Source organism: Grammomys surdaster, unplaced genomic scaffold (assembly GCF_004785775.1).
Source record: "Grammomys surdaster isolate TR1022 unplaced genomic scaffold, NIH_TR_1.0 259, whole genome shotgun sequence".
Classification (NCBI taxonomy): Eukaryota; Metazoa; Chordata; class Mammalia; order Rodentia; family Muridae; genus Grammomys; species Grammomys surdaster.
The window spans coordinates 90,390-104,145 of record NW_021604700.1 but is presented as its reverse complement, the minus strand read 5'-3'; positions in this window follow the sequence as shown (position 1 = coordinate 104,145).

Below are 13,756 nucleotides of genomic sequence, written 5' to 3'. Positions count from 1 at the left end.
TTAACATTTGTGATAGTATCATTTAAATGTCTATTGAAAGTCACTCCCTTGGACTCTATAATCTCAAAGAAAGTGAAATAATGTTATACTTTAAGAGAAATTTGAAGAAAAATGGGATATTATAAGGATCAACCATACAAGACAGTAGAGAAGTGAAAGCATCTAAAAACAAATAATGATATTGAAGACCCCTCACTCAAGTCTCGGGATGACACGCCCACCCACAAACTCACAAGGCACCAAATCTGGATGCAATCAGCAGAGGCTTTTATTAGGGAAAGTTAGCCGGGCTAATGGTCAATTGGTCATGCAGCAGCTGAATTGACCAAGACAGTCAGTTTGAGAGGGGTTTTTAAAGGGAAAAACCACAAACCATGGAATGGGGAGGGGGATGAGGGGTTGCTAAGGTGGCATAACATAAAAATAGTGGAATATTCCAAAGGAACCCAACCTTCGTGAGTCAGGGTCATGTGAAAACTCTCTGTACACTAATCTTTCTCAAGAATGTGGTCCTGCCCTGTCACTGTGGTTCCCAGCTTGGTTCCACCTAGCTCACTTGCATTCTTTCCTTTCTCTTTGCGGTCGGCCAGTTCCAGTAATGGTGACTGGTCTTTCCACATTCTTGGCTTGCTTCATGGCTCGTTTCACACAGAAATTTTCCATGCCCTTGTTGAAAACTTAAAGAGTATCCTATATATCCAAAGTAAATTCTACAAACTTAAAACTTAAAATGACCTCCATAATTTTCACTCTACAATATAAGAAAACTAGTTAAAAAAATGAGACAAAATAAAATTATCACATATGGATTGTGAGTCAAAAAACAAGAAAGCAAAAGGGATTTTTGGTTTTTTTAAAATCACAAATGAAAACTACAAGAACAGAAAAATCAAGAGATTTATAAGGCAGATCTATGGGAATGCTGTGAGTTTTACTGGAGACAAATAAACACATGACAGGAAGGAGACTGTATTGAAAACAATAGCAAACCAGCAAAACAAGGAGATTTACTTGTGTTCGCTCAGAAGATTAAGTGGAAACCTGTGCTTCAACTTCCTCAGCCTGCTGTTTGAATTTAAGTGAAGATATTCATGAATCAGACAAAATTAGGATGGGCTACGAGTTGAACACCATGTTCAAACACAATCTGGATATAATGGCTGAGGGTAGCAATAATTCACCTAGGAAATGGTGAGAGAATGAGAGAGCACACAGCTGAATGACAACTCTCCCAAACAAAGGAAAAGCCGGGCAGGCATGTGAAGGGACAAAGAAATAAATTTTAAACCCCAAGTAATCAAGTTTAGTTGTGATTTCAATACAAGAATCATCTTTGTTAATCTGGAATACTGAAAAAAAATAAGTAGAAAATAAATAAATATAAATACGAAACTTAAATTAAAATTTTAAGATTTTGATGGAACCAATAGAGGAAGGAAATACAGTACCACACATAGACACACATACACATATACATGCACATAAATATACATACATATATACACACATATATATACACATATACACACATACACCTACACACACACAAACACAGAGAGAGAGAGACAGAGAGAGAGAGAGAACAGAACAGAGAGAGGGAGGGAGAGAGAGAGAGAGAGACAGAGACAGAGAGAGAGAACAGAGAACAGGGGAGGGGGAGAGAGAGGAAGAGAGGGGGGAGAGAGAAATGGGGGAAGGAGGGAGGGAGAGAGAGAGAGAGAGAGAGAGAGGAGAGAGAGAACTACATGGGTAAACATGATCTAATAAAAACTAGAACATGCGAGAAGCAGCCCTTGGTCCTGTGAAGGCTCGATGCCTCAGTGTAGGGAAATGCCAGGGTGGTGAGGGGGTAGTGGGTCAGTAGGGGGAGGGTACCCTCATAGAAGTAGGGGGAGGGGGATGGGATAGGGAATTTGCAGAGGGGAAACCAGAAAAGGGGATATTACTTGAAATGTAAATAAATAAAATATTCAATAAAAATTATTTTAAATCTGGATAAGGATGAAATTTTATTTATAAGACGAGAAGTAATTCCAAGGCAATTCAAATATATAAACTAATTTCAAATATATAAACCAAACCTCATAATAGTTCAACAGAATTTGTAAAGAGAATATATATGTGGATATATGCATACTCATATACTGTATGTATGCATGTATTATGTATGTATATGAACAACCACAAGACACAAGAAGATAGTTTACAAATAATGGCCATTTAAAAGCACAATTCTTACAAAAATTGTTCTTTAAAGTTCATGGTAAGAAGTGTAAACCCATATGCATTTTAAAGAAGAACAATTTGGCTTAGAGGGTAAAGAAAAGAAAGATAAATATACAAGCTGGCCAAATGAAGCTGAAAGTTGAGAGATAGAAAATGTGTATGATCCTCAAATAACTTCTCTTATCACTAAAGTTTTATAAACATTATACTAAAATTTGAACAAAATACACAAGATGAGAAATTGTAGTGTGGGGTCATGGAAATAGAAGAAATTGAACAAAGGTAAGTTATGTTTAAAGCATTAAGTCCTGAACAAGGATAAAGAGTTTATTTTTCAAGAACCATGAAGATAAGCTGTGTGTGTGTGTGTGTGTGTGTGTGTGTGTGTGTTTCAGATGAGCATATAGTTAAATAGTATGTCACATGATGTATACAATTATATTTATTATACATCTTCATAAAAGTAATCAGAAGCTAATGAAGTCATCAAATATCATCACATATCAAAGATGTTCTTTGATTTTTACCAGGTTTTGAAGATCAGAATTTATAACACAAAATAAAAATTGATATGTGGAATAAAATTTTTTGTTTTAAAATTTTACTTATAATACAATCAAAAGCACATCCTTGTTATAATTATATGCATGCATTTGTATATCACAAATATTTTATTGAACCTTGTATCAAACTGCTAGCCCAATTTTGGTTTATCTGACAATAAAATATTTACTCAGTCTTTAGCAAGCTATTCTGTAGAGGTGGTTATTAAACTAGTACTTACTGCCTCATGTCACATAATACTTAAACTAAATTAGTTTATGTTCCCCTCTTGTGTTAGCTGTAAACATTGGTATCACAGAATCACAGGTAATTCAAGTTTTCTTAAATCCACAGCTCTGGCAATCAAGGTGTGTATAATATAAAAATCGCCTTTGGCTGGTAGTGATAATAAAGGAATGTTACCTTGCAATGTGTTTTGAGTGGAATCACTGAACAATTCAACTCACAAACAATGTATTTAACTCTGAAAATTGTTAGCAGAGGTCTTACTGCTATTTAAACTGAGATTTTTCTAGAGTTGTTGAAAAGCTCAACTGTTTGTATTTTCAAACAAGTATCTTGTTGGATAACTTAGCTTCCATTATTGCCAGAATGGGGATTTTTTGTTTTTGTTTTTGCTTTTGTTTTGTTTGTTTGTTTGATTGATTAATTTTACTACTTCATTATTTATCCATTTGCTGGCTGTGTCGTGTAATGGGAATTCCTTTAGAAGAAGAACACATTTTTATGTCCTTTTTGCACATTATTTTCCCTTGGAGTCAGAACAGTATAGGACTTTCAGGTATGTTTGAACACTATATTTATGCTCAGAAAGGTATCCTGACTGATTGTGCCTTGATTCCAGCACAAAATTGTTAATGCTGGGGAATGAGGCCAGTAACTCAGTTGTTAAGAGTAAACAATAAAATACTAAAGAAGGATACAGTTTCCTTTGCCATGTCAAAGCTTCACAGTTCTATGAGGTCCCATTTATTAATTGTTGATCTTAGTATCTGTGTTATGTACCATTCAGAAATTCTTTTCCTGTGCCAATGAATTTAAGGTTATTTCTTACTTTCTCTTTACCGGGTTAAGTGTGTCTGGTTTTATTCTATGCTTTTTTATTCTACTGGAGTTGAGTTTTGTGCAGGGGGATAAATAGGGATCTAATTGGACTTTTCTACCCAGAGGCATCCAATCTGACCAGCACCATTTGTTGAATATGCTGCCATTTTTCCAGTATGTGTTTTCAGCTTCTTTATCAAAATTCAAAATTCCTTACGTTTGTGGATTCATGTCTGGGTCTTCAATTTGATTCTGTATATCAATATGTCTGTTTTTGTGCCAATACTGTGCTGCTTTTGCTACTATACCTCTGTAGTACTACTTGAAATCAGGGCTACGGAGGCCTCCCACCGTTCTTCTATCATTAACGTTTGCTTTAGCTATCATGAGTTTTTGTGCTTCTGTATGAAAGTGAAAATTGTCTTTAAAAAATCTGTCAAAGTTGTTCTAGAATTTTAACAGGGATTATATTGATTATTTACATTGCTTCTGGTTAGAATGGGCATTTTTTTTTTTTTTTTTTACTGTATCAATCTTAGTGATCAATGAGCATGGGAGATCTTTCCATTTTCTGATACCTTCTTCAATTTCTTTGTGCAATACCCTAAAGTTTTTATCAAGTCTTTCAATTTCTTGTTTAGAGTCACCCCAAAATATTTTATATTACTTGAGGCTACTGGGAAAAGTATTATTTTCCTAATTTCTTTCTCATACACCTTGTCATTTGTATACAGGGAAGGCTACCGAGTCTTGTGAACTAATTTTTGTAGAGGAAGGAGCTGGTACCAAAATTTGGTTCCCTAACTTGTTCTTGATTTTGTCAATAAAGAAGGTGAGAGCCAATTGATGGGAAAAGGGAAAAGGGTGTTTTTTCTGCATCCTAGAAGAAAGAGAAGGCTTCAGAGAAAGAGGAGTTTGATTTGGACCAGGCTTTGGAAAGAGTAGATTGTAACAGTGATGTAAGGTCTTACGGCTACCAGAAACAGTGGCCTCCAAAACTGGCAGTGGCTAGATTATGCTAGCTGATGAGGCTAAGACAGGTAATTCTTTCCCCAGCATTTGTGTTATCTGGCAGCTTTTAAAATAATAATAAGTAGTATTCTAGTGTTTTTATTTCGCTGAGCTAAGGTGGGCAGGGGAAAGAGAGAAGACAGGCAGTTGTTGGCAGCTTGGTAAAGCAAGCCAGGAACAACAGGAACACTGGGATTGAAGCTGATCTCGGAGCTAAACATGGAGATGTTGGAGCACTGGGTGAGCTCCTGGGAAAGACACCAACTGGCAATTGGAGGAGCTAAGTCAGAGCAAGGGCTGGCAAGAGTGTGATCTCGAAGCAAAGCTGAGATCTTGGTCCCGACCAAAGGAGCAATCCTGTTTTTAAAAGTACATGCAAGAAATTTTGTTTCCAGCTACTGCAATGAATGTGATTAGCAGTTGTACGAGATTCCTGGTGGAATTTTGAGGGTCACTTATGTATACTACCATATCACCTGAAAATTAAGATATTTTGAACTCTTCCTTCTGATTTGTATCCCCTTGACCTTCTTAAGTTGTTCTATTGATCTCGCTAATATTTTAATTATTATACTGAATAGATATAGAAAGAATAAACAACCCTGTCTTGTTCCTGATTTTAATGGAATTGCTTTGAGTTTCAATCCATTAAATTTGACGTTGGCCAAGGATTTTCTGGAAATTGCCTTTATTAAGTTGGGGTATGTCCCTTCAGGGCTTTCATCATGAAGGCAAGTTAGTTGTTGTAATAAGCCTTTTCTTATCTAGCATCCTTTCTTCATTTAGCATCTTGTATCTTTCTTGTAGTTTGATACGAGTCTCCCTCTTTAGATGAGGAAAATTTCCTTCTCTGATTTTTTTGAGAATATTTTCTGGGCCATTGACCTCAGACTTTTCTCCTTCCTCTATTCATGTTATTCTTAGATTTGATCTTTCTTTTTATGGATGTTTTGTGTGATTTTGTTGTTGTTGTTTTGTTTAGATTTAACATTGTCTCAAACCGAACTATCTACACGTTCTATCTTGTCTTCACACCTGGTATTCTGTTCTCTCTCCCATCTCTCATACTCCGTTTATGAGGCTTGCTTTGAGGTTCCTGTTTGTATTCCTAATGTTTTTCCCTTCCAGATTTTTCTTAGTTTCGTTCTTTATTGATTGTGTTTTCATGCTTAGGTATTAGATTATTTTATTCATTTCCTTCCACTGCTTGTTTGTGTTTTCATAGATTCTTTCAATGGATTCACTAATTTCCTGTTTACGAACCTGTGTCATATTTGTAAAGGCTATTTTATGGTTTTTGTCATATTCTTCAGCTGGTGCCATGCTCTGGCATGATTGGTCATATGTAGTGGCTTCATATCTTCACTCACCTACTTCATATTGTCTTGTGACTCTTTAATTCATATTATGCTGTCATCTAGCCATATGTGTTTGGGAAGATTGTAATTCTGATATGTGGTGTTTCTTTGTTGAATGGGTATTTTATTCCTCTATTTCTTATTTCTCCTGTCCTCTTGGTTCTTAGAAGGATGGAGTAGTCGTGTCTGCCTGGTAGTGAATTTTTCTGGCATCCTCCTAGGTATGGCCACCTGGATTTTCTGGTGAAATGTGCTTTTAGGTATTGAGAGATGACAGTAAGAAAAAGGAATAATTTAGAACTAGGGGTTGGGGTGAGGCTGAGTGTGTCTATAGGAGAGTGTTCTACCAGAATGTGCTTAATCTGGGAATGAAGTCAGAACGAGAAGAGGCTACAGCAGGTAGCATGTTCCAGAGCTATGGATAAGACTGAGTTACTGGATTTGGAAGTGAAGTAGGTGAGTGAAGATATGAAGCTTGCTTCCTTCTCTGGTAGGGAATACTTGCTGGATTTGGAGCCTAATAAATCAGGAGGAGTGGGAAAAAGTAGAGAAGATCTGTGTGATCATCTGGAGATGGAGGCAGAATGTAAAGGAAAGCCACAGCAGATACCCTGCTACAGAGTTGTGGGCAAAGACTGGAATATTGGATTTGGAGGAGAGCTAGAGAGCTACAGTTAGGGTACTTGCTTCCTTGGCTGCAGTAGCCTGAGGGTACCCAGGGAATGCCAGCTGGAGTTAGGGGCTGGGATAAAGCCATGAGGAGAGGTAGAAGAGAAAAGTTGGAGAGGAAGATCTATGTGATCCACTGGAGATGGGGCAAGTAGGAAGACGAAGCAACAGCAGGTGTGCTGGTTAAAAGCCTAGGATGAGACTGAGGACTGTGGAGAATTGTCAGGGATTCAGGCAGCCTACTTGCTTCCCTGGGCTGAGTGTGAAAGTTATTTTTAAATAAATGATGCTGGGATATTGGCTATCAGTTATACATAAATGCATGGATCTTGAGATATCTTCATGTTTTCTGCAAGGAGTAACTGAATAGAGAACAAAGTGCTGAATATAAAATGCAAATAGCAAAGCTTGGAGAAAACATACCATAGGGGAAAATCTCAGTACTGATGGGATGGCTGATGAGAATACTACAATCAAGCTTGATACTTGAAAGTGAATCATATGGAGTGGACTTAACTTAAAATTTTCTTTCTGTCAAAAGTAATATAAAAATAAGAAGGCAAACCAGAGGCAAGGAAAAATGTAAACACAACATGTGAAAATATATCTGAAATACTTGAAAAACTCACAAAACTTGGCTAAAAGGAGAAAAAGCTTAATTTATAAAAAAAGCAAAGAAGATCTAAACAGGCATATTACCAAAATTATAACCACAAGAGTATGAAGAAAGACAGTCAGCTCATATCTGATCCTACCTTTGCAAGTTAAAACAATGATACCACTGCAACACTACAAAATTATCGGGATGTCGAACACCGAAAGTTAAACAAACAAAAACACAAAACCAAGACCCAAAACAAATAACAAAACAAAAAACCCACCCATCCACCACTCCAGAAAAAAATTGGAAAAAACGTAACGTTCAGGTAAGTTTTGAAACAGTAGGAATACTCAAGTGTTGCTAGTCTGAATTAAAAGCAGCAGACATCTTGGAAGATAGTTGGTCACATTTTCAGATCTAAATGTATTTCAACACACAACTTAGCTTGCATTTATTTCTCTGATATTAACATGTATTTCAATACAAAGTTTTCATGCTTAAATTTGTTAAAATTTCATCTATATTTATTCAAGTGAATAAGAGGTCTTTTAGTAAGGGGATGCATGGACTGCTGTGCTAGATTTATGGAGTTGAAAGCTGTTTAACTCTAGATGAGAAGAGCTAGCAAATGATGTGGAGAAGTTTTAAATGCACATTGCTAAGTGAGAGAAGCCAGTCTGAACAGGCTTTCAGTCATATAGCGCCAAACATCTGGCCTTCTGTAAAGAAAAAAACAAATACTGCAAAGACCCAATTTTGCTAGGATTTAATGGATCTGAGGAAGGGACTGTAGATGTAAACACAAAGGATTTTTAGGAAAGTGAAACTATCCTGAATACTGATCACATGACTTACACATTTGTCAAAATCCAAAGAACTATGTAGAACTAAGTGTACATTAAGCTATGACCTTTAATCAAAAATGCACAACTACTGAGTAGTTATAGTTAATGAAACACAATAAAAGAAGATACTATTCTGGGAAAAAGTGTGTATAGAAGAGGGAGTATATAGAATCCTTATATAGTACTGTGAGGCGCGCGTGTAATCGTCTCGCCAGCAAGAACGCACCACACACACACACCAGAATCCTTCCGTAAAAACACGTTTATTCCCAAATACAAAATGGTGGAAGAAGATGCCAGGCCCAGGAAAAGCACTGCTTAATATACCCTTGGAGCGGTGCATTCACCTCTGATTGGCTGCTTACTCGTAGCGTGCCAAACGCCGTGGGATGGGCTTTAACTTTGGCAGGCCTTTTCCATGGCACATGCGCAATTCACCTATTCACCAGGAAAAATCCCGGATGTCAGGCAAACGCGGCTTTAGCCAGCTCATGCGCAGCTTCCTACATCTGCCCCTTTTTGTTTTATTGTAGAGGGTGGTAGTTGAGATCCCTGGGAAGGTTTCGTAACTCCCATATTTGGGGGTCTCATGGCAGGTCTGAGTCTCTTTAGAGGGCGGTGCTCAAACTCTTACCCGTCACGGGGTCAGCCTCCCCACCCGCGGCTGCCCTGTCTTAGGTGGCCGAGGCTTATCCGTCCACTCCGTTATAGACTTTCCAGACCTTCTATCCGTGGAACGAACACTTTAGTGGGCAGGGACTGTGTATAGAAATGTTTGAGGCTTTACCGGGTGTCTTTATCAGAAGCCCCTGGGTACAGCGGCTGAGGAATCTGTCTACTGGCTATTTCTTTTTTGTTTTGTTAAACAGGCATTGGTCAATGTCCCGTGTCTTAGGCTAGTTGACATTTCTCCACAGCCAGCACCAAAGAATGGTGAGCTCTCTGTCTAGGCTACGAGGGTCGCGCACCCACACCTGGCATTCTCAGAATGTGCGCCCCAGGTTGTGGCCACTCGTAATGCCTGTTACTGGATAGACTCACCACTCGTGGTGTATCTCTGGCATATGGGATCAACTTATTCCCGTCGTTGGGACCAATTGGCAACTGGCCTGGAGACAAAAAGATGGAGTTGTCTATCTGGCTGTCCTTGGCCTGTCTAGGGTGGTACCAGTCATGACTCAAACTCAAGGCCGATCAAGCAAATTCCATCTTGGGGGAATAAGCGATCAAGGACTAATAGTTTAAGACAGTCTCCCTTACCCTATCAGGTGCAATGGAAGCGAGTCCTCTGAGTGCAAGGGATAAGGGAAACAGAAAGAGATGCAAACACCCATCCCTGTGCAATGGAGTCATCTCCTAGGGGTGCAAGGGCTGTTTGTCTCAAAATTCAGGTACCACAGCTACACAGACAAGAATCAGCCAGGCCAAGACTCCTCACCGACCCAGTACAATGGGCAAATCCTTTGAGGTGTAACGCTGATAGCCTAACATTTAGCACCACCACTCATGAGGGGGAGACTACTTATTTTTGAAGCAGTGATAGCCACACTGCAGGGGAAGCCCCTAGTTCTTTGGTCACAAGCGCCTGGCCAATAATAGCCTTGTCAAAATTTTGTTGAACTCTGAGTTTGCAATCCAACCAAAGGATGAATACTGATCCGCAACATAGGGCTTACCAAACAGGCCTACTCCCACCCACTTAAAAGAAAAGAAAAGAAGAAAGCTGAAGAATTCCAGGAGGACAGTCCCTCAGTCAGGGACAGATCCACGCGCATCAAGTTGATGTTCACCACAGCTGTTCTCAATTTTCTGAGTGTCTCACTGAAGTTTTCTAACCAATTTCCTGTAAGATATTAAAACAATTTTCTGGACAGATTAGTTACATTATGTCTGACTGGTATGGGTTTTGGAAAGGCAGATAATATGGTCCATCATCGTTTCCCCGATATACTAGGAACCTGTATCCCTTGGATCAGCACAAGGGCTGTCATCAGAGCCTGGAGGGTCCACCTGGGTGTCACCTTCCAATATCGCAAGTCGCCGCGTCAGCCGCTCTAGTAGCCAAAATGGGTTGTCTTCTTCCTGTGGGAACACACAAACCGCTCCCCTGGCTCTTAATAAAACAATATCTGGGCCCTTCCATTGTCCGGTCAAAATGTCTTTCCATTTTACCATCTCTTTCGGCCTGTCAGGCTCTAAACAGTGACAGTCAGCAGCCGAATGGCCCTGACTGTCCAGGTTTAAAATATTGAGAGTAAAAAGTGCTATAGAAACGGTGACTCGTGGCACTAAGGGCAGAGTCTCCTCGACTCCTCCCTTTTGTTTTATTAGATAAGACTTAAGAGTGCGATGAGCCCGTTCTATGATGCCCTGTCCCTGAGGGTTATAAGGGAGGCCTGTCAGATGGGTTACCTCCATTTGGCGACAAAATTGTCTAAACTTTTGAGAAGTGTATGCTGGCCCATTGTCCATTTTAAGAATTTTAGGCTTCCCCCAGGCACTCCATGCCTCAAGGCAGTGTTGAATAACATGTGCTGCCTTTTCTCCGGTCAACGGAGAAGCAAATATAATTCCAGAATAAGTGTCAATGGAAACATGTAAATATTGTAATTTGCCAAAGGTTGGGATGTGAGTGACATCCATTTGCCAAATTTGTAGTCGCCGAATTCCTCGTGGATTAATTCCTACATGAGGCACTGGTAAAAATTGACAGCAATTCTGACATTGAGTAACTATATCTCTAGCTTCCTTTCTAGTTATCTCAAACCGACGACGTAACGTCTCTGCTGTCACATGAAAGTTTTTATGAAAATCTTTGGCCAAATCTAATTTTGAAGATAGGGCGATAGCAACCAATTTTGTGGCTCGATCTGCTAGGTCATTCCCATGAGACATTGGACCTGGTAGACCTGAGTGAGCCCTGATGTGTGTAATAAAAACCGGAAATCTCCTATTAACTAAGGCGAATTGAATCTTTTGAAAAACTTTTACAATTCTACTCGATGGTCTAATTAGCCCAGCCACTTCTAAGGCTTTAACTGCATTTACTACATAAAAGGAATCTGAAACAATATTTAAAGGGCCTGGAAAGGTTTCAAGAACCTCCAAAACTACCAAGCATTCCACAACTTGAGGTGAAGTCTCCTGGTATTGTTTGGCAGTGACCTTATTATCAATTACATAAGCACCCACACCTGTCTTTGACCCATCTGTGTAAACGACCACTCCATCCGGGAGCGGCTTTTGAGATAAGACATGTGGAAATACAATAGCTTGAGTTAAGGCAAACTGTAAAATGGGATGTTTAGGGTAGTGATTATCTATTTGACCATTAAAGGAGGTAACCAACACGGCCCAAACATCAGAGGTAGCAGTTAATATTTGAACTTGATGTGCAGTATAAGGCACTATTAAAACCTTAGGCTCCCTTCCAAAATGAGTGACAGCTCCTTTTAATCTCCGTAAGGCAAGCTGAGCAACCGCATCTGGATACCATTCAATAATCTTTGCAGGAGATGCATTAGGATGAATCCATAATAAGGGCCCATCCTGCCATAACACGGCAGTTGGTAAATGTCTGGTTTTAAAGACACACAAATTAAAAGTTTTGGTCTCATCAATGCGTTTTAGCTGAGCTTTTTGCAAGGCATCCTCCACCAATCGCAAGGCATGATTTGCAGCCGGTGTTAATGCTCTTGGTGAGGAAATATGGGAATCTCCTTTCAAAATGTCAAACAAAGGTTTTAATTCAGCAGAGGGAATTTTCAAAAATGGTCTTAACCAATTTATATCACCTAGTAACTTTTGAAAGTCATTTAAGGTATGTAAATGATCTCTGAGAATTTCTAATTTTTGAGGAACTATTTTCTCAGGGTAAATAACTGTCCCTAAAAAGGAACCAATTTCTGAAATTTGAACCTTCTCTGTGGCAATATGCAGACCCCACTGTCTTAATGTAGCAATTAATAAAGGATATGAGTTCTGCAAAGTGGTCAACTCTTTATGGCATATTAAAATATCACCCATAAAATGAATCAAGAGTAGAGAAGGAAATTGTTTCTTAACAGGTTCAAGGGCCATTTGTACATACAGCTGACATATGGTAGGACTATTGGCCATGCCTTGAGGCAAAACTTTCCACTGATATCTTTTGTCTGGTTCAAGATGATTAACAGCAGGCAAAGTGAATGCAAATCTTTGCCTATCTTGCGGGTGTAGGGGAATGGAGAAAAAGCAATCCCTAATGTCTATAATTATTATCCTCCACTGCTTAGGTAAAGCAGAGAGCAGAGGCAGGCCTCGTTGCACTGAGCCAAACAGCTGCTTCTGTTTATTAATGGCCCTTAAATCATGGAGAAGTCTCCATTTTCCTGATCTCTTTCTTATAACAAAGATAGGGGTATTCCAAGGAGAAGTAGAAGGTTCTAAATGACCAAGCTGTGCCTGTTCCTCAATCAGCCTTGTAGCATTCCAATTTCTCAGAGGATAAGGGCCACTGAGGAACCCACACGGCTTCCTCTGTAAGCCAGGGTATGGGCAAGGAGCCCTCAGTGGCAACTAGGGAAAACCCAGACCTTGTCTTCCTGTATTACTTTCTTGTAAAATTGGGTTTAACCTTCCTTGTTCTTTTCTACCAAGGCCTTTTCCTTCCTTATATCCCATTCTTTTCATAATATTAATAACTTGTTGAGAGTACTCATTAGTTAGTGTCAGTCCTAAGTCTTGTAAAATGTCTCTTCCCCAGAGGTTAACGGGGAGAGGAAGCACATAAGGTATAAAGCTTCCTGTCTGACCCTCTGGCGTCTTCCAAGTCAAGGAGCGTGAACTGACTGTAGGGTTGGCCTCATATCCCAACCCTTGTAAGGAGTGGGATGATTGTGTAACAGGCCACACCTTAGGCCACCAGTTGGAGGAAATAATACTTTTATCAGCTCCTGTGTCTAAAATTCCTGTAAAACTCTTCCCTTCTATTGTTAATTGTAAAGTGGGTCTAGTTTTGAGATCCACTACTAAATAAGCAAAGTCAGTTCCTGAAGAACCGAACCTATTGGCACCTCTTGGCGCCCCGGTGGATGGAAAACAATTATGTAGACTTGGAAGAATAACCAACTGAGCAATCCTATCTCCAGGGGAGATGGAAAATATGCCTTGTGGACAAGAACAGAGAACTTGAAGTTCTCCCGTATAATCTTGGTCTATCACCCCAGGATGAACCACAAGCCCCTTCAAGGTAAGAGAGGAGCGGCCTAGAATAAGGCCAACGCTTCCCTCAGGCAGGGGACCTTTAAAATCAACCGGGATAGGTTGCACACCCTCATATGGCATTAATAAGAATTGGGAGATAGAGCGGAGGTCCAACCCTGCGGAACCTCTTGTAGCTCTGCAGTTAGAGGTCTCCCCTGGTTGTAGGCTTGTGTCCCATATTTTTTGGGGCCCTG